The sequence below is a fragment of the Mixophyes fleayi genome, chromosome 6, assembly GCF_038048845.1.
Source record: "Mixophyes fleayi isolate aMixFle1 chromosome 6, aMixFle1.hap1, whole genome shotgun sequence".
In the NCBI taxonomy this organism is placed as follows: domain Eukaryota; kingdom Metazoa; phylum Chordata; class Amphibia; order Anura; family Limnodynastidae; genus Mixophyes; species Mixophyes fleayi.
The window spans coordinates 43,201,588-43,224,172 of NC_134407.1; positions in this window are offsets into that span (position 1 = coordinate 43,201,588).

Genomic DNA, 22,585 nt, shown 5'->3' on the forward strand with positions numbered 1-22,585 from the left:
AGTATGTGGCCCAGAATTTGATTGACAGCATGCCAAGGCGCATTGCAGAGGTCTTCAAAAAGAAGGGTGAACATTGCAAATATTGACTCTTTGCATCAAACTTAATGTAATTGTCAACACATGTAGACACATTAATTGTAATATCTATTTAAAACTTATGTTGAGAAGAAAATATTGGAATTATATTAGGAAACTGATGGCTCTCTGTATATACTGAAATTGCACTTTGTTTTACCTAAAAGTTCTGTTTATGTTACACCCGTATACTGTATAAAGTTCAATAATACTGAAACTGTACAAATCTACATGAAGTTTCAGATCATAGAGAAAGAGAGCTTGTACTCTGCTCTATGTACGAAATCTGTCTCAGGGGAAATAATGTTTACAAAAAAGCGATACATTTGTGTTGTCCATTCACTACTTTGGAGGTGATAGCTAAAATTTAGGTTTCCAACAAATAGCATAATCCATCTCTTGAGATCATAAATAAAAATGATAAATTTGATAAATCGTCATCTAATTTAATTTAGTAGATATGTAAAATAATCTTAAATACCATTAAACCAATTAATTAACTAAATATGTAATAAAGTATAAAAATCAATGAAGCAAACATAAATCCAGTGATACAATGTAAGCAATTTGTTTACAACAAAGGAAATCATTTATGAAAATGAATGAGCAATTATAGGCATTTAAATGTACAGTGGAATTCACAGCGCTTTCATGTTTTTTAACATATGTTTAAATGATTTTTCCTTTAGCAAAGAATTCACAAACAATGAATGCATTCCTGATATGCAAGTCAGTTTAATAATGTACTTGTTAAAAGTGTGTGTGGCCAAATTTCTGTGAATAGCTTGTTAAAACATTTATTTATGAAAACTAACAAATACCCTTCATCAAAAGTGCTTCTTTTAACATGATTATATGTATGTGCTGTGTTCTTCATTTAATAACGCTTGCAAGTCTTTAACATCTATTGAACACTTTACTAAAATGACTCATTGATTAAAGAAAAAATAAATATCAGATTTTTTTTAGCATTGCAGTGTAAATAATAAATAATTCTCAAAGCAGTATAAATAAGTGAATATAATTTCAATTACATTTTCAAAAGAACTTTGAGAATTATTTAGTAATGTGAATGTTGCTTGTCGTATAGATTAAATCTCAGTAAAAGAAAAACACATTAAAAGTAATATTGAAAACAGATATTTAAACAATACGAACAATTTAAATAATGAAATGAGAAAAAACAGTGTTAAATATATACTTAAATACATCAGTGCAGCCCTGACACATCATGCTGAGGTTTAACCTAATAGGCATAGATAAAAGTGTAGGTTTTAACCCTTCCAATGCTGCAGGGCCATCTTGAACATGAGGCAGCACTGCACACAAGCGTATTTATGCCCAAATGCTGAGTCGGATGCATCTCAAGATGCATCCAGCTTTGCACCAGTAGACTATTCACCAGGAGCACAAGAAAACTGTTTTTTTTGTTTGTTTTTTTTACATTTTGATAGTGAAAAATGCATTCACTAGTGGGTGTAGTTTAAATATAAAAGAACTCTCTATATAATCTTCTTCTAAATGCCATGGAACATTTGAATGTGTTATGGTTAATAGCTACTAACTGACTTTAATGGTTCACGTGTTCATTGCTATAAATAAATTGATGGCATCACTAATGAGTCTAATTTGGATGAAAGTTAATGACCATAATAGGGCAAGTTCAATCACTTTACATCTCAGGGTGTGTTTAGCTCTGTGGGTTAGAAATACATATATTTAGAACAGTTAATCAGTATACCCGGAGAAGCATACTTTAATCTATTTTATGTTAATCTGATAGAGCAATGTATTAGTGTGTTAGTGCTACAAGCAATAACTTTCAGAAATAAAGAGGTGCGTTACACGCAGGAGTCATTACTTAATGGTGTTTCTTATAAGAATAACATTACAGTATGCTCATTAATATTGGTAATGATCAATTTCCTAATAAAGAAGTGTTATCACTACAATGCCTACAATCATTTAAGTCATGAACAGTTGTTAGTTCAGACAGTATAAATATTTGTATTAGTAATAATTGTTGATTACTGTATATTCAAAGGTTGAAACAATCTATCATATAAATTAAACTGCTAGATTGATTATTTATAAGCACATATACACATTTTTTATGAAGAATGTGCACTGAGGTATATGGTATTCATGTAATATTAAATGGTAAATTTGGGGAGGAATCACAAATTACAGTATATTATATTAATAGCTATTGCATACTTTTTTCCTAGTTGGTGAACCTGTGTAATTATGGTGTCAAAAGTGGATGACATTTAAGCAGCTTTGTATTGCTTAAATTTAAATTAATTAAATGTAAACAAGAGCAAAACTAAAACAAAAACAGAAATGTATAGAAATATTGTGAATTTTTTTCTAGAGTTGTGTAAAGTTTTATAAATGTTCATTGTCATGGCAATTGCACAAACGGGTTGTGACATCATGGACCCATTTACCTTTAAATGCACCCAGGAAACAAGGTCCAAATACAGTTAGCAAATAGAGTAGGGCATCAAGACTGCAGCGACTGCAAAGAAAGCAAAAAAAACCCCAAAATAATGTTATTATCAGACACTAAAAACATATTGTCATACAATTAATACACTCTTGAGGATCTGCAGATTACAATTGTAGTGCCAATCCCCAATAAAGACAATCTAGATAAAAATAGGAACAGTGCAAAACTACAGACCTCTCAAAGTGTAATTCATTCATTTAAAAATTTGACCAGAAATCCAAGGAAATAGATAAAACAATAATTATTGAATATTAAAATTAAGATCATTATCTATTAAAATCATACAAATAGATGAAATATATGACTCAAAATACCATATATTAAAAAAAAACAATACAGCTGGATATTTGCAAAATAAAAAAAAGTTATTTGTAAGAAGCACCTTGTATTGCTGTTACATTTAAAAACTAGCCATAAGGCATGATGACCTTATTTTTGGTGTTGGTAATCAAGTTTTATCATATACTTTCAGTGGATTGCACATTCCTGGAGTATTTGATATGGGAAAGTATAGTTTAATGCACACAAATGTAGTGAAACCATTTGAGTACACATATATGACACTAGGTATTTTAGAAGGAAAATGTAGAAATGTAAGAGGATGGTCCTAAAGTGATAAAAGAGTTATGTAAAGCTTGGTGCATTTGTGCAATTTGAAGTACACAGTGGGTCAAAATATGTATTTGCACTTTGGAGTGGCCATTTTCCCGGTTGTAAATGACCTCCACTTTATTCACATGTAGAATGGCATTGAAAACATTTCAGAGGCCACAAAGGCATAGACTATATGAAAATGGACATAAACTGGCAGAGCACTGAGTGGATACAAATGTGATGTGAGTGGATGGATGGAGAAGCAGCCCCATTTGTCCCAATTCTCCAATGAGCAATGCAGCAATAAGGCTATTATTTTCATACAATTTATTTTATTCATCTTTTGCATGACAATCTGTATTTCTATACTAACATAATTTGTCTATATTAATAACATAAGTTAACTGTAAATAATATCTGTATAAACAGTGAGTTCCAGCACTTCAGAGTTCATTAGAAAAACTTGTGCAGTATAAGAAATAATGAACGCTTACTGTAAATTGCGAATATTAGAAGTCACCTCTAATACTCTGGACTTTTGCAAATATTTTAGTGGAAAATGTAGTTGTTGTGATGTTATTCCTGCAAGTGTAATGATTTACTATTGTTATTCCACTGATTGTATTAATCATAGAGTGTCCTTTGATGTTTTTGCAAATAAAATGCAAACCAGCTCATTCTGGCATCTTAATGAGTGTCCCAGCAGTCCTTTCACTGTTATATTTTAATAAAATTATTTTCAAATATCATAAGGGCAAAAATATGCACAATAATTGGTATTAAAACCATAAAAAATGTGAACAGAATAGAATGATGTTGACAAGAAAGTGTCAGAGCATATTATTCAGGGAATTACTGATATAATAACTCAAATCTAAATATTAAGATATGCTTATCTAGTTCTTCTTAAAGCATAAAGTGATCAGATTCTGCAAAGTGACTACTTAAGAAATAGACAATCATTTTTACTGTAGTGTTAACAGCATAATATGCTAAAAAAATATTAAAAAGCACACAATGAATTGCCAATTTTAAATCTCAGGACAGTCACTTATGATCTGTTTTCTGTATGGAAAAACAGATCAGTGTCAATGCAGCATTTCAATAAGCTATAATGCAGATGTATCCATATATTTAGTATACATTCTGACTGTGTGTAAAAACACACAATGGGCCTGATTCATTAAGGAAAGTAAAAAATGAGGAGTTAATTTTCTCCTGGACAAAATATGTTACACTGCAAGAGGTGCATATTGGTTTATTATTTTGCACATCAGTTAAATACTGGCTGCTTTTTCATGTAGCACAAAAATAGTTGATAGCTTTATGTTTGCACTGAAATTTAAATCTAGGACATGCCTTACCCTAAGTATCAACTTGTCCCGACATTTTAAATTTAGCTCCCTCCTCCAATGCAACATGGTTTTGCCAAGGTGCAAAGTAAAAGCACAGTACTCATTCTGAATAAGGCTGTAGATTATAACTAATGATCAAGTACCACTAATTGAGAAATTTCAGTGCATTATGTGTTGCTGACAAACTGGTGCATATTGAAATACTGTAAAGTAGGGGGGATTATTGTATACTTGTTGATATAATAACTTAGATGTCAATATGATAGCCATAGTAATAGTAAAACAGACTGAAAAAATACCAACATCAGTGTAGCGAAAAAAGGTTCAAACAGCAAAAACAGAACAAAAAATATTTTCTTTCCCTTTCTTAAGCCAAAGCCCAAACTCTTAGGGGGAAATTCAATTGGCCGCGTTACTTGCAAAAGTAACGCGGCCTGCGCACTATTATCGTTATTGTGGTAAATACCGTTATTATGGTAGTTGTACCGCTGGCTTTTTGCTCTTAGCTCCCTGAGCTGCGAGCAGAAAGCCGGGTTAATATTACTGTAATAACGGTAATAGTTTTTACGTGGCAGTACTTCGGGGGGGGATTGAATCCCCCCTTTAGGGTCTTACTCACAGTTTGAAATATTTTGCACCCCAAACATACATTTAAAAATTATGTTGTGGAAAAACATGAGACATATGGTAGAAAGGACTTTGTCCATGATAGCTTACATTCTAGAGAGAGGGGGTAATAGGAAACAGTAAGTGCAATTAGGAAAAAGGTGGATGTGGTGGGTAGAGGAAGTTGATGGAGTGGACATTAGGGTCTAGGAGGGGATAGGGCTGGCAAGCATTAAGAGGTGAGTTTTGAAAAATCATTTGAAGGATTGAAGAGTGAGGGATGTATGTTAAGTTTCAGTGTTCCTACTTAAAATATAATACCCAGATTATTAATATCCTCCAAGATATTACCTGTAAATGAAGATTATTGGCTAGTAACAAGTCACTCTATATGGTTATCGATCACATAAAAGGGTTGGATATTATAACTTAGTTCCTAACTCAAGATCCTGAGTTGAAATACAAGCAAGTTAGATTAATTGTGGAGAGTATCACATTCATATTGAAACATAATTACTTTTGGTTCCAAGACATTTTTTGCATGGAGACATGAGGCACAGCCATGGGGACCAGATTCACTCCAAATTATGCAGATCTTTTCATAAGCAAATGGGAGAACGAAACCATGTACCCCACTCACACTAATGGAGTGAATCTGGTCCTCTGGCGCAGATATATCGATGAAATCTTATTGATATGGAAAGGAAATGAAAATTCCCGCCTTACCTGTGAATCAACTTAATCAAAATCAATACCAACTCAATTTCACAACCAAATACAAAAAAATTTCAATTTAATTTTTGGGATTTAGAAATATATATCCATGATAATAAGATAGAAACCAAGACATGTCATAATCCGGTCGATGTCAATAGTTTCAACAAGCAGCCAAAGCGGTTATTCAATATCTCCCAGAGCCAGTTTAAAAGATTAAGGGGAAATCGGTCTGACATCAACAATTTTAAAACGCAGGGAGAAAAATATTGCTAACATTCTTAATGAAATAAAGCAAATAGAGAGAACTGATTTATTAACATATAGAGAGAAATAAACACAATCTACAAGCAAAGTCACTGATTCGTCTCTCACTCCAGGAAGTCTAAATATTGACTTTGATATCTAAAGTTGTATCTGATACAGATGTGAGTATTATAGTCTGTTGGAGGTGGACCTAGGGATCTACTGTCATATCATCCTGTAAATGCCCAATCCCATCAGAACCTGAAAAAACCCAGTACTGTAGCTGCAAAGCAGCTTCCTATATCACTGACTGAACCACATTTCATGCATCGGACCATCGAGTATGTTCTTTCATCCATCCTTCCCCCTTTTTTTCTGGACCACCTAGAAGAGTATGACAATTATTAGATTTTTTTTTAATACCACCACCATTACCAATACCAATATACTGCTGCCAGTAATACTAGAGAATCATGCTGAAATTTCTTACTACTGTCCTGCTAATTAGTAGATTATGCTGAACCATATCCTTGTATTTTTGCAATCCCAGTTTGGTGAAACCAGTTTCACACTGTGCTGAAACTAGAGTTCCACATGGTTACTTACTTTAATAATACATCTTGTACAATGCTGTGCACATCATAATGTAGCTATCAGGACTGTACTCTTTTCATTACTAAATGTTCATTGATTACATATGAAGTACTAGATGATAAAACATATGTATTATATGATACAAATTGTTTTTATCACTACTGCCACTAAAGTTGAACAATATGCTGGACCATTGTAGCAATGTAATGATACTTAATAATTAGCACAAAACAACATTCTTATAATTATCTCTAGGTTGAAATTAGAGTTTCAAATGTTCACCATAGCATCTCAACATATTGTATTGTTTACAATGTATGATTACTCTATGCCACCATTGTAAAGAGACAACATTGAACAGCACTGATTGCATTCTAATGTAGAATTCAGGATTGCCCTCTTTCTGTTACCAAGTGTTCTTCAATTATAAATGCAGTATTAAATGTCAAAACATGTAGCACTTAACATAATATCCTCTTGTTACGAGCCGCGGCGGTGCCCAGCCGCCGCGACTCACTCACCCGCGTCCCGGCCGTCGCCATGACGACCGGGACGTCATTTCCGGCCATAACCCGGCCGTTGCCGGGGCAACCAGTAGACGCTTCAGAGCTGCGTCCCGGCAATAGGAGGAGGCCGGGCGCAGCGTTCTACAGCCTGTGGGCTAATTAATATGAGCAGATTATAGGAGGAAATTACAGGCATTAGCCTGCAACTGTGCAGGCCAGGGGCAAGCCCTGATTGGCTCTGTTAGTGACTGCTTTATTAACCTGCAGGAGTGTGTTCAACCTGTGATTGGTTCAGCTGGGTATTTAAGGCAATGAGGTCTGCTGCCTCATGGCCGGTTATAGCTCCTGTGTTCCAGTCTGCTAACCTGCTAGTTCCTGTCCTGTATCCTGATATCTCTATTTGACTCCCCGTGTATGACCCTTGGCTTTGATTCGGACCTTGCTCGTGTTTCCTGTGACCCTGATCTCTGGCCTGTTTACCCGTTCTGCTATTTGCCTGTGACCCCTGACCTCAGCTTGTTCATCGACACTGTTGTCTGCTGCCGGCCCTTGACCTCTGCGTGGACCTGACTCCTCTTGCCTGGGTTCTCCCCAGCTGGTACGCACTTCACGACCCTCTGTCAGTCTGCGGCCCAGTCTGTCCCCACCATCAGGGGCTCCAGTGAACACCTGACTGGCAGAGTAGATTCCGGGTTGTGTTGTGCCGGCTGGAGGGGTTCCTAACATTATAACCGGCCCACTCACGGAGACAAGGTTAGAATGGATACAAGTGGATCCACACCGTCTCCGGCACAAACCCTAGCAGGCCACGTTGAGTCCTTGTATCAGATGATGCAGGGATTGGCTGAGCGTATGTCTGTTCAAGAAGAAGCCACAAAAGCTTCACAACCGACTCCAGGTCCCATCTGTGAACCCAAAATGAACTTACCAGATCGGTTCTCCGGAGATAGAACCCTGTTTCGGAACTTCAGGGAGAGCTGCAAGCTCTATTTTCGGATGAGACCCCGCTCCTCCGGTTCAGAGCAGCAAAGAGTTGGGATTATTATTTCCCTTCTACAGGGTGACCCCCAGTCCTGGGTGTTTTCTTTGCCGCAGACCAGTCCGGCCATGCAGTCCGTAGACTCCTTCGAGTGGCCTCCGCAGAAGCTCATCTACGGTCCTTGAAACAAGGCCGACGGTCGGCAGAGGAATACTGCGCTGAATTCCGTAGATGGTCACCTGATAGTGGATGGAACGACCCTGCCTTACGAAGTCAGTTCCGTCTCGGCCTATCTGAACAGATTAAAGATTCTTTGGTGCAATACCCGTCTCCTAGCTCTCTGGAGGATCTGATGCACCTCTCCATTAAAATTGACAGGAGATATAAGGAGCGGAAAACTGAAAAGGAAACATCATCACCTCCATCCGCCTTCGTTCCTGTTTCCCAGGATGGTGAGGAGCCTATGCAATTAGGAGCATATCGTCTCTCTTCTGAGGAGAGAGACAGGAGACGTTCGCAAGGTCTATGTCTCTACTGTGGCATAAAAGGCCACTTCTCCTGTTCTTGCCCAAATAAGTCGGGAAAAGACCATGCCTAGGGAATGAGGGGAAAGTTCACCTAGGTCTGCAAATTATCTCCCCGAAAAATGCTGTATTAATCCCTGCACAGCTCACCTTCCGGGCTCGCTCTGTGGACCTGTCGGCCTTCATTGATAGCGGAGCTGCAGGCAACTTCCTTGATATCGGGTTTGCCCGCTCTGCCGGAATTCCGATGGTAAAACTCAACTCTGCCATTACTGTCTGTGGCTTAGACGGAGGTCCGTTGCCTGGTGGCAAGATTTCCTGGGAGACCCCGCCACTACAGTTGAAGATCGGAGCTCTCCATTCTGAGTCAATCACCTTCTTCCTGATCGATTGTTCGTCGGTTCCTATGATCTTGGGCCACCCATGGCTTTCCTGTCATAACCCTGTCATAGACTGGGTAAAAGGAGAGATTGTCAAGTGGAGTACTTATTGTACACAGTCTTGTTTGTCACTGTCTCTGCGTATGATTCAGCCTATTCTGGAGCGGCTTCCCTCACAGTATCATGAATTCTGGGACGTGTTCTCCAAGAAGGCTACTGATACTTTACCGCCACATCGTGACTTTGACTGTGCCATCGAACTTATTCCTGGTTCCAAGTTACCTAAGGGGCGTTTGTATTCCCTTTCTGCTCCAGAAACAAAATCCATGCAGGAGTATATCGACGAAAACCTGGAGAGAGGCTTCATCAGGCCATCTAAGTCTCCCGTAGGAGCAGGATGCTTCTTTGTATCAAAAAAGGACGGAGGGTTAAGACCTTGTATTGACTACCGGGGATTGAATCATATCACAGTCAAGAACACCTATCCCCTTCCGCTCATCTCGGTATTGTTTGATCAGCTAAGAGGGGCTACTGTCTTCACTAAAATCGACCTTCGTGGAGCATATAATCTCATCCGTATCAAAGAAGGAGATGAGTGGAAGACGGCGTTCAATACGCACTCTGGCCACTACGAGTATCTGGTCATGCCGTTTGGCCTCAGCAATGCGCCTGCAGTGTTCCAGGACTTGATCAACGAGGTCCTCCGAGACTTCCTGGGTGGTTTTGTGGTCGTCTATTTAGATGATATCCTCATCTATTCGAAATCTTTACTCGCACATCAGACTCACGTCAAACAAGTCTTACAAAAATTGCGGGAAAACCATCTCTACGCCAAGCTGGAAAAGTGTGAGTTTGAGGTGCAGAAGGTATCCTTTTTAGGTTACGTAATCTCTTCTGAGGGATTTTCTATGGATTCAACAAAGGTCCAGGCTATTGTGGATTGGGTACAACCCAACAATCTAAAGGCGGTACAAAGGTTTCTGGGCTTCTCCAATTATTATCGAAGGTTCATTCACAACTTCGCTGACATTGTTGCTCCCATTGTGGCTTTGACCCGTAAAGGAATGGACCCAACTAATTGGTCGTCTCAAGCAGTAGCCTCATTCAAAAGTCTGAAAAAGGCCTTTATCTCAGCTGAGGTCCTTAAACATCCAGATCCAGCTAAAGCATTTGTTCTAGAGGTCGATGCCTCGGTCGTCGGGGCCGGCGCCATTCTATCACAGAAGGATCCTCATACTAATCGTCTACACCCATGTGCCTATTTCTCCCGTCAGTTCTCTTCAGCATAAGCCAACTACGACGTCGGTAATAGAGAACTATTGGCAATCAAGTGGGCCTTCGAGGAGTCGCGGCATTGGTTGGATGGTGCTTCGCATCAGATCTCTGTCATTACCGACCACAAGAACTTGCAATATATACAGTCAGCCAAGCGTTTAAACCCTAGACAGGCCCGCTGGGCATTATTTTTTACCCGGTTCAATTTCCTGATCACCTACAGACCAGGTTCCAAGAATGTCCGGGCAGATGCCCTGTCCAGGAGTTTCATGGCACACCATGTTCCAGTTACTAACCCAGAGTCTATTATTCCTCCTTCCATAATCCATGCTGGGTTAACCCAAGATCTGAATGTCACACTGCAGAGATTCCAGAAATTAGCCCCAGATGCTACTCCGGAGCAACGACTTTTTGTTCCAGTCCACTTAAGAAAGGCGGTTCTTGTGGAAGCACATTGCAGTAGGGCTGCTGGGCACCCTGGAATTTACAAGACGCTAGAAATCCTTTTCCGCACGGTCTGGTGGCCATCCATGTCTGCCGACGTCAAGAGGCATGTCCTCTCGTGTGAGATTTGTGCTAGAAACAAAGTGCCTAGGATCCGTCCAGTAGGCCAATTAGTTCCTTTGGCCCCTCCTGCGAAACCATGGACTCATCTGTCTATGGACTTTGTAGTGGATCTACCACCTTCTGCAGGACACAACACGATTTGGGTCGTGGTAGACCGGTTCAGCAAAATGTCACACTTCATTCCGTTAACCAAACTGCCTTCTGCTCGGGATTTGGCTCTCTTATTCATTCAACATATTTTCAGGCTCCTACTGACATCGTCTCTGATCGGGGTTCTCAGTTTATAGCACAATTCTGGAGATCCTTCTGTACCCTTCTTGGAATCAAGGTCAGTTTATCATCCGCCTACCACCCCCAGTCAAATGGGCAAACTGAAAGGGTTAACCAGTCCCTAGAAAAATTTCTGCGATGCTACACATCGGAGTTCCACGATAATTGGTCTTCCCTGTTACCCTGGGGGGAATTCGCCTGTAATAATTCCTGTCACTCAGCTACAAAAATCTCTCCGTTCTTCTGCAATTATGGTTTTCACCCCAGATCTAACTCCCTGTATTCACTCCAGTCCGTTGGTATCCAGGAGATCCGCTCCACTGCAAGAGATCTCAGAGTTATCTGGAAGAAAGTTCACTCATCATTGAGACAAGCCTCACTTGTGGCAAAAAAAAATTCGGACCGACATCGTACCACCTGCTCCCTTAAGGTTGGCCAGAAGGTGTGGCTGTCTACAAAAAACATCAGGCTCAGACAGCCTTGCAAGAAGTTGGGCCCTAAGTTCATCGGGCCGTTTCCTATCATCAAACAGGTGAACCCCGTCGCATTTAGGTTAAAAATTCCGGCCTCGTTGAGAATTCCCAACACATTTCATTGTTCTCTGTTGAAACCGGTACTATTTTCTGGTCAAACCCAGTCTTCAAGTGTGCCTGGGAGAGGTTCCAGTGGACCACAAAAATTTGTGATTCAAAAGGTCCCTGATTCTAAAAAAGTTCAAGGACAGGTGCATTTCCTCATACAATGGAGGAATCGCGGATTGGAAGAGAGATCTTGGGTTCCGCGGAGACAACTCCATGCCCCAAAGAAACTGAAGGAGTTCTTCAAAAAATTCCCTAGAAAACCAGGATGTCGGGGTCCCTCGACCCCTCCTCAAGGGGGGGGGTACTGTTACGAGCCGCGGCGGTGCCCAACCGCCGCGACTCACTCACCCGCGTCCCGGCCGTCGCCATGACGACCGGGACGTCATTTCCGGCCATAACCCGGCCGTTGCCGGGGCAACCAGTAGACGCTTCAGAGCTACGTCCCGGCAATAGGAGGAGGCCGGGCGCAGCGTTCTACAGCCTGTGGGCTAATTAATATGGGCAGATTATAGGAGGCAATTACAGGCATTAGCCTGTAACTGTGCAGGCCAGGGGCAAGCCCTGATTGGCTCTGTTAGTGACTGCTTTATTAACCTGCAGGAGTGTGTTCAACCTGTGATTGGTTCAGCTGGGTATTTAAGGCAATGAGGTCTGCTGCCTCATGGCCGGTTATAGCTCCTGTGTTCCAGTCTGCTAACCTGCTAGTTCCTGTCCTGTATCCTGATATCTCTATTTGACTCCCCGTGTATGACCCTTGGCTTTGATTCGGACCTTGCTTGTGTTTCCTGTGAGCCTGTTTACCCGTTCTGCTATTTGCCTGTGACCCCTGACCTCAGCTTGTTCATCGATACTGTTGTCTGTTGCCGGTCCTTGACCTCTGCGTGGACCTGACTCCTCTTGCCTGAGTTCTCCCCAGCTGGTACGCACTTCACGACCCTCTGTCAGTCTGCGGCCCAGTCTGTCCCCACCATCAGGGGCTCCAGTGAACACCTGACTGGCAGAGTAGATTCCGGGTTGTGTTGTGCCGGCTGGAGGGGTTCCTAACACCTCTTATAGCTGTTGTAAGATGAGCATATACAACAATAACATTTTATGTATATTTTTATTTATATTTATATGAGACATTGTTAAAGGAATCATATCTTCTTCATAAACATACTAAGATGCACTTTCTTTCCTCAAGATGGGACTTTATTGTTGAATTATTCCTTACATGGAGGATCAGCTTGACATACACGCGGGACGTTCCTCGTCAAAGATGCATTATATAAATTATGGACACCTTAATGTTCAATAACATCTCATCAACAAGATCATTTGATACCCATTTGGGACGTTGATGATCAACTATATATTTACAGTTATCAATCTATCACTGGTTGAGAATGAGAACAATAAGGTATAAATTACACTCTCTGGAAACCAGACAGACCAAATTCCCTGAGGAGGTCACATCACGGGACAAAACGCGTTTGGCATGCTCCCTTCATCATACACATCAAACCAGAAGTAAGATATGCATTCCACAGTGAAACACACACCAGACTCCTCATCCTCATTTTTATACCAGACTTCCACACATCTGATCAGAAGCACCAAAAAGAATAAAGACCTTATTTGGGACAGTTTTACAGCAAGTACTGGACTATTGCTGTTTATGAAATGAAAATAATTTTATGATTTTAAGTGTTTAGTTAATCTGTTTGCTGCAATATATAATGTACATATAGCCATTAATTGGGACTTTTCCACTAAGTTGCTTTTTAATCATATCCAATTACAGAAGAAGATCATTAAGATTCCCACTGTTTTAGGGTTTAAGATATTTAGAGAACAAATTGACTACTATTGTATATATCTGGGCTGAATGCTTGTACTGGTATACATTTTCCAATTCACTAGTCAGCTATAGACAATATAAGGATACTCCATATTCACACAAGAGAGCTGAATCATCATTTCTTGTAATATTGTTTAATGCGACTCATCTGGAGTTGTAGATGGACAAATAGGATCAGAGCTCCATTCATCCCACCACACAAGGAAGGCCTGAGCTTGGGTACACTGTAATTGCAGCACCCTACTCTCTGTGCCCTTGGTTACAGGTTGTTCTTTGCATACCCACTTCAAAACTGATGACACCTGCACATGTAGTGGATAAAGAATGATAAAAAGTTGAATGAAGGAGCTTGATTTTATCTAGAGTCGTGTTTATCAAGTAACTTTTAGCCTATGGATTCCTTTTAACCTTGATGCCAGTTGCGGCCAACTCGGCATCAGGCCCTGAAGAGATAAAGGAGAAGCTGTGTAAAAGTAACCAGGAGAGTTGGGGCAAATGTTGTCACTGAAAACTAAGTTTCAACTTCAAAAGCTGACACATATTTTTTATATCTGTAAACACTGGCAGAACAAGTTACAGCATATATGCAACATGTTTTACAATTGGCCAATTTGCTTTGAAACATGACTTGGCAGATCTCAAATAACAAGAGTCAGTATTCATCTTTATACACAAATACAAACAACGTTGAGCAAGTTGCCGAAGAGAATTTATAAATACTTTTCCTCTGTACTTTTGTTCTGACTTATGACATTGTGATCACGTTTATCTGACACTTTTACATTTGGTTTGGGAGGAAAGAATATTATTTTGACAGATTTCTGTATTGTATTGTTGAGTTCACTGTTTTTAAGACTTTGTTCCAATGTTCTCTCTTTTTTTCAACTTCACATTGATTTACAGTGCATTGTCACCTGAGCCCTTAGGTCCAACACGATTTGGAAACTGACATGAAATTAATTCAGAGAAGTAAAATTACTTGGCCAATACAACTGCAAGTTTCAAGATGAAAATTGCATAGCTGCTTCAGATGAACTTTTCACTATAAAGTGTAAAATACTGCTAATATTTTTTTGTTTTTAAAATAATCTCTACAAATGTTATTTAATTACAATAATAATTTTCTTTGAATATATCAGTTTTTTCTGAACTTAACAATGACAAACTTTATGAAAACTGCTGCACAAGAAAAATAAAGTCCTGTAAACTAGACTTGAGCTAATTGTTTTCATTTTCTAAACTGTTGTAGGATAATTATAAACTCTAGTTGCCACTGGTTAGAGTCAGCGGTGCTTTCCATGATAATTATGCAACTTGACCCCAGATAACAAAAATAATCCATTCCGATTCATGTTTTATAGGTCAAGCAGAAATTCACCCTTGGTTACATTGTCTTTTTCTTTTCCTGTATCAATTTTCATAATAATTTATTTAAATTGTCATATATAATATACTATTCGAAGCACATAATAGCACGTACTGTATCTACCAAAACATATCATGCCAATGACTTATTTCCATTTCCAATTTGGTTTGTTTTACTGTTTTATCTGCATTTTATCTGTATTCACTATATGCTTCATAAAGTACAGTCAGGCATTTTCTCAGCCAATTAAGCATGTAACATTCCTTCGAACTTGAATTCATATATAAAAATAGTTTTTAGGTCTGCATACCCAATATTTAGACTACCATGGCTACAGGTAGAAAAAATAGTAATTTTATGAGAAGTAACAGTCAGGACTGCTCTAGTTACTGATATTTCAGAAGAAACGGTGGTAATTGAAATGAAGACTTATTTTTTGACAGCTTACTGTACATCACGTGGGGCACAACAGTGGCTAAGTGGTTAGCACTTCTGCCTTACAGCTCTGGGGTCATGAGTTCAATTCCCGACCATGGCCTAATCTGTGAGGAGTTTGTATGTTGATCCCGTATTTGTGTGGGTTTCCTCCGGGTGCTCCAGTTTCCTCTCACACTCTAAAAACATACTGGTAGGTTAATTGGCTGCTAACAAATTGACCCTAGGATGTGTGTCTGTGTGTCTGTCTCTGTCTGTATGTGTGTGTGTTAGGGAATTTAGGCTGTAAGTCCCAATGGGGCAGGGACTGATGTGAGTGAGTTCTCTGTACAGCTCTGCGGAATTAGTGGCGCTATATAAATACATTGATAATAATAATAATCACATAACAAAAATTGGCCCTCGATAGAGCAACACAAACAAGATGGTATTTGTTAACACTAATCTAAATGTACTTTTTAGAATTTGTTATGTGATCAGGAAAGGTGCTGCAAGCTGCCGCGTGCCACCAAAGGGGCGTGGTCACAAAATGTTGGAGGAGTGGTCAACATAGGGCGTGGCTGTGCTTCTTTAGAGATGACATATTGGTGGAGATTCAATTCCCAGCAATATTACAGTGGAAATCCCTGTTCATTTTGAGGTGCAAGGAAAAATGAGAGGAAATTTCTGTAAAATTTTCACCGCAAAGTGTCTCGCGGACGCTCCTGGAGATACTTTGCGGCTATTTCAATTCCCCCATTATGTATTATAATGGTGTTACTCTCACCTACCTGTTATTACAACTTTCACAACCTGGTACTGGATTCTTACATGGATTCTTGAATGTTGGGACCTGTTGGAAAATGTAAATTTGGATAGCCAAGCAATAAGTGAACACTGTACATAACAGATCACTCAGTATATAATTCATACATTATGATAAAATATTACATTTATCACACCCTCCCCAGCCACATCATGCCACCTTTCAGCTGCATCTTGCCACCCCCTGACGCACCACGCCATTCCCCAGACACCTGAGGCTGCCCCCCAGACACATCAGGCCACCCCCAGACACACCACGCCACTCCTCATACATATCATGTAACCCCCGAGTTGTATTATCATGCCACCCCCAGGCACATTATGACCCCCCAAAACATATTACAATCCCGCCAGATACATTATGCTCCCCAGACACATTGTGCCCCCCAGACACATTATGCCCCCTCAAGACACATTAGGACCCCCCAACAAGACACATTATGACCCCCCCAACAAGACACATTAGGACCCCCCATGATAAAATATAACCCCCCTAGCCCACTGTACCTATCTATTGCTGCTCACAAAAAAACTTCCTGCAGAGGGAGCAGGGAAGCTATGCAGAGTAAACCCGGAGCTTGAAATCTCACCTGGCTCGATCTGCAGGCTGTTGGACAGTGTGGCATGTGTTGTGTCATTGCATGTAATATTTACCAGTTTTTCAGGGGTGGGCAACTTGACATGTGATTTTTCATTACCAGCCAGCTCAGAATCCCCCTCACATGCCCCCCAGCTTTCCTTTCCAGTGTTCCCCTCTAAGGTCCCTCAACTTACCAGAGTTCCACTCACATGCCCCCTCGCACATCAGCATTCCCCTCACATTCCCCCCCAGCTTACCAGCACTTCCCTCACATGCTCCCCAGCTTACCAGCGCTCTCTTCACATGCCCCCCATCTTACCAGCGCTCCCCTCACAGACCCCCCAGCTTACCAGTGCTCCCCTCACATGCCCTCCGGCACATAAGCGCTTTCCTCACATGCCCCACCCCAGCTTACCAGTACGTTTGCTGCTGCAGCCATCTCTCCTGTGTACCATGTGACCGGATCAGTCACGTGACCTGGTGATGTCAGAGGGTCCTTTCCATGAAGGGGATCTAGCTTCTGCCATGTGGGTGGTTTGAATGCTGTCTGACCCCTCTCCCACTCACGGGAACGAGTGCATGGGAGAGGGGTCATTAAAGATATGTTTAAATTAATTTTTTTTAAACTGTGTGCTCTAGTAGGGCCCCGGGCCCCCCAGGCAGGCCCGGGTAATTTGTACCGCCCCTCTCAGCACCCCTGTGTCCGCCAAAAGTGGAGTGACAGTGACTTAGGACCACTGCCTTGCTGGTAGCCTCAAAGGAAAGAGGAGGAGAAGCTTGGATGGATAGACAGTACTCCCCGAGTGTGGCTAGGGTACTGGTGAGGTGTTAACCAAAAAACAGATTGCGCATAAAATGTTCCATTGAAAATACTTATATATGGAAATAAGCAAACAAATTGGCTCAATGGGTAAATATATATATGTTTACTCCAGCAGTAGATGAATACATAATATAATAAAAAAATAATAATTATTAAGTAAACATATATATATTTACCCATTGAGCCAATTTGTTTGCTTACTTCCATATATAAGTATTTTCAATGGAACATCTTATACGCAATCTGTTTTTTGGTTGATATGTTTGTTTATTAGAGGATTGCACCCCCTCTATTGATTTGCTGCAATTGATGTTCATTTTGAATTTGTGTTTTTATATCTATTGTGCTACCTATTAGCGCCGGAGATTTTATATATTGTTTATCTACTGGTGAGGTGTTGTCATTAAACCCTGTATGTTGTCTGTGCCAGACTTTGTTATTTGTTGCAGGTTATTATTTAAATATGTTTGTTGCTGTTTGGTGCTACCATTTTGTTAAATAAACATGTATTTTATCTCAGATATTTGCCTGGGTGATTTTGAACCTTGGGTAGGTATCAGGTAGGACAGTTGTGCAGCACAGAGAGTTACATTAAACCCGGTATCTTCACATATGGTGAAACCTGTCACCTCGGCAGGCTGTATGCCATTATATGTTATGAAAGATAAGGTGCTGTTTGAAATTCCTGGTGTGAAGGGGAGGAGAGTAGAACAGTTGGTAATTCCATAGGTTCATGTACCCCTAGTGTTAGAGGATGCACACTTTCAGGTTGGTGGCAGACACTTAGGGGAAGGGAGAACGAGGGAACGGGTTTCTACGCAGGTTTTACTGGCCCGGAGTCTACCTAGCCATGAAGAGGTTTTGTAGGGCTTGTGCGGTGTGCCAGAAAACCTCCTCCATTGTCACACAACAGCAGCAACTAGAAAGGTCTCATAAGCGTCCTATTACAAGAATAATTGGCTATGAGTGGAGATAGAGGACAGGCAGTGTGAGAACAGGACTCTAATGTATTGTGAAGATAAGGTCCCTGTTAGTAAGCTGATACACATGACTTCAAGCAAGAAGCTGTCTGTGACGTTTATCTGTGGGGTGTCAGTGTGGCAAGGTGTCAGAAGTTCTACAGATGTATAATTGAAACTTTTGCACAGTATACCTCTAGTTTGCAGAGGTCTCCTGAGAACAGATAGTAGGCACGCACCTTGATGTGTGCTGGACAGGCTATCAGGTGCACTGGTGCAAAAAGTTTTAATTGTATTTGCAACAGGATACTGGCTTTATATTTGCAGATAAAAAGCATCATTGCTGTTTTGTAAGATGGGTGAATGCATGCATTCATTTACAGGAGTATAATAAATTCAGGTAAATGTTACAAAACAAGTAGTACAACAGGACATGTTCCTATGAATTTTCTGATTAAATAAGCTGTGCTACTAGTTAAATAACAGCAACCTGTCCACTAGTCCTCATCTATAGTAGCACTCACATAGTATGTCACTGGCAAGAGCTAATGCCACCCAGTCTGATGCATTATTTTAAAGAAGTCAAGCACCAATATCTGGCTCCATCTGCACAATGCATAAAAACACATAAAGTAACATGCAAAAACAATTATTTTCTCCTGCAGTAACACTTATTTCTTTCAAGAAGTCCTTTATTTTGGCACTATAGCCATTTTGAGCCCGATTCATGTTCGGACATAACCTGCACACATCTTGCTTATAAAAATTTATCACAGAACTTGAGCGTAGTTTCGACTTTATACAAATACAAGCAGATATCAAGATTTCAATTGAAAGGTTTCAATTTGAATCTGGGTGTAAGCATTCTCTGCCTAAATGTTACTTGCTGTATGTTAACAGTACATCACATATACATATGTACAATATAAATTCCCAACAGAACGCAAGCATTTTTTTTTAGAAAATACAATAATAACTAACTATACTATAATCCTTAATAAAAATGTATTACATTTACATTAATACATAAATCAGGATCTTCTTAATGCACACTCTATATACAATGGTTTTTATAATTCTTACATACAAACATGAATCAGGCACTTTTTGTTCAGCAGGGGTCTATTAAGCTACAGGAGCTGAGAGTCATTTGTAGACTGCTCCAAATATAAACATGATGGGCCTGAGTCATTGAGGAGGGAAGGCAAAAAAAGGAGTAAATTTGATCCTAGAGAAAACCATGTTACAATGCAAGGGGTGCAAATTAGCTTATTATTTTGGTGGTAGTCAGCATATTGAATCTGACTACCCAAACAACACTTACCTCGACATCTTGACACCGAAGGGCTTCTTCCCGAAGAGGATGGATAACGACTGCTGTGGGAAGCGGCTGGAACCTCGATGAATGAAAAGTCCAGCGCGACTTGAAGACTTTGTGACGCTGTTATCACTGCTGTTAAGGAGGTAATGTAAGTATGCACCCATGTACAATGTACTTTACAAAGCGGTGTACATTGTACATTGGCGCATACTTACATTACCCCCTTAAGAGCAGTGATAACAGCGTCGCGGATGTAAGTGACGTCATCAAGTCACGCCAGACTTTTCATTCATCGGGATTGGTGCCAGTCGCTTGTCACATCAGTCGTCATCGATCCTCGTCGGGAAGGAGCTCTTTGGTGTCAAGATGTCGGGGTAAGTGTTGTCGAATTTATCAGCGCCATTATAACGTACCCCACCCTATTATTTTGCACATAAATAAAATACAGGCTTTTTTGTCATGTAGCACACACATACTTGATAAGTTTATTCTTAAAATGAAATTTAAAGTTGATCTTGAACACATCCTGTCTCAACCATAAATCTGTCCCCACGTTTTAAATTTACACCCCCCTCCAATGCAACTTCGTTTTTGACAAAATTTACTTTTTTTTTGCTTTTTAATGAGTCAGGCCCCATGAGTTATCAGAAAGAGGTTAAAAATATTTACTTATCTGTAGCACCGCAAAAGAACTTTCTGTTGAAACCGTCCAGAGCGAAAATGGGAAAACTTGTGGGGACACATTGGAAGCAATTTGACATGAACCTCAGACAGCAGAAGGTATGAAGCAGAGTCTGTAAAAGGGATGGAGCTGAACAAGGAAATGTTGTGCCAGGTTAGGAATGTTATATTGAATAATGGTCTCTTATTAGTTTGACGTTAGCATTAAATTATTTTGTGTGTCCATGAACACTTTTTTTTCTCACTCTTATCTAGGTCATGGTTTAGAAACATTTTTTACATATCTGTGTTGAGTTCTATGTAGAACACATTTTTATTTTGCTGATTTGCCTTGGCTTTTGCTCTAAAATTGCTTTTTAACGTTAGAACACATTCATGTAACGGATATCATCGTTAACCATATAAATGTGATTACTGTTTGTCACCATGTCACCCTATTATTTTGCACATAAAGAAAATACAGGCTTTTTTGTCATGTAGCACACACATACTTGATAAGTTTATTTTTAAACTGAAATGTAAAATTGATCTTGGACATTTAAAGTTGATCCTGCTTCAACTATAAATCTGTCCCTAAGTTTTAAATTTACCTCCCCCTCCAATGCAACATGGCTTTGCCAAAGTGCACATTTACTTTTTTTTTTTTGCTAAATGTGATTACTGTTTGTCACCATATCACTGGGGTGATAATAAGTATAATCGGCTTTGAAGCAACAAAGTTAATATCTTAATAGACACATTTGTTGAACACCTAAAAAATACTGAAAACTCCTAGGCGGTATTAAAGTAATTCTATCGTTTTCAAATAAGTATTGCGCAAGCGATTGTATGTGTTTCTAACGCACAAAGTGATTTATTTTAGCAAATGCAAAGTTTAACAGTTCAATACATGATTATATGATGATACAGTACAGTACAGCCATTACCAAAAGATACATACATACCGCTGCGCTTCGCTGCGCTACCACGGGCCCCAGTGGACAGTATATCTGTTTAGAATATTGTGGTCAGAGTAGACTGAGGCTAGTGGGGGTGCAGCTATGATTATATATACAGTCAGTGTTACAGAGTGAACAATAGAGATGACGTGGCTTGCTTTTATAGGTCCAGACTTCAGATAGGTCCAGGGTAAACAGGTCATAGGCTGGTTCAATCTAAGGAATCCAAAGATGGGGGTCGTCTCTCCAGGGGATGAGCTCTGTTCTTCCCGCCTGAATCTCCAGTTACAATTAGTCTGTTAGCATTTTATGGTCAGTATCATATTAAAGGTTTATTCCCTAACATCAATAACTAGAGTATGCAATGTGCGATCTCTTCTCCGAATGCACCGGACAGCTGCTGATGAACAGGGGTTTAGTATGATACTAGACATGACACCTTTCCTATAACCTGAACCTTAAATAACACTGAAGTGTACATATAATCATATTATATAAACTAATAATAAACTAAATACTATCTGCTCATAAATGACTGTGTAACGGAACCCAAATGAATATGAATTACATAAATAACTAAATGTTATAATGCGAGTGTGTACGTGCGTATTTTACTTTGCGATCGCCGTATGCCACGTGTAGCGTGGCTTACTGAGTGCAATCGACCAATAAAACAATATTAACCAATATACTTTCGTTTATCCAATTATACGACTTCGACAGTTCCACCCTTTAATAGTATAATAAACTATCACCTTAAAGATGTTATATGCAGGATCTCAGTAACACGTTTCATTGCTATGTAATGCAAATCCCCCTTGGGGTATGACCACGCCGTTTGTAGATCTAAACAAGTTATCATAAGAGAGTCTTAATCCTCAAAACGACTTCTTCTTTTACTATAGACCGTACATTTCTGGAGCTTGGAGATAACCTTTTGTATGCCCTTCAAGAGTGCAATAAAACACACAATACATTATTTGGAAGGTTACAGAATACAATAGAACATGTATCAGTTATCCAGAATACTCTACTACAGTTCTTCGTGTCTAACAGGTTC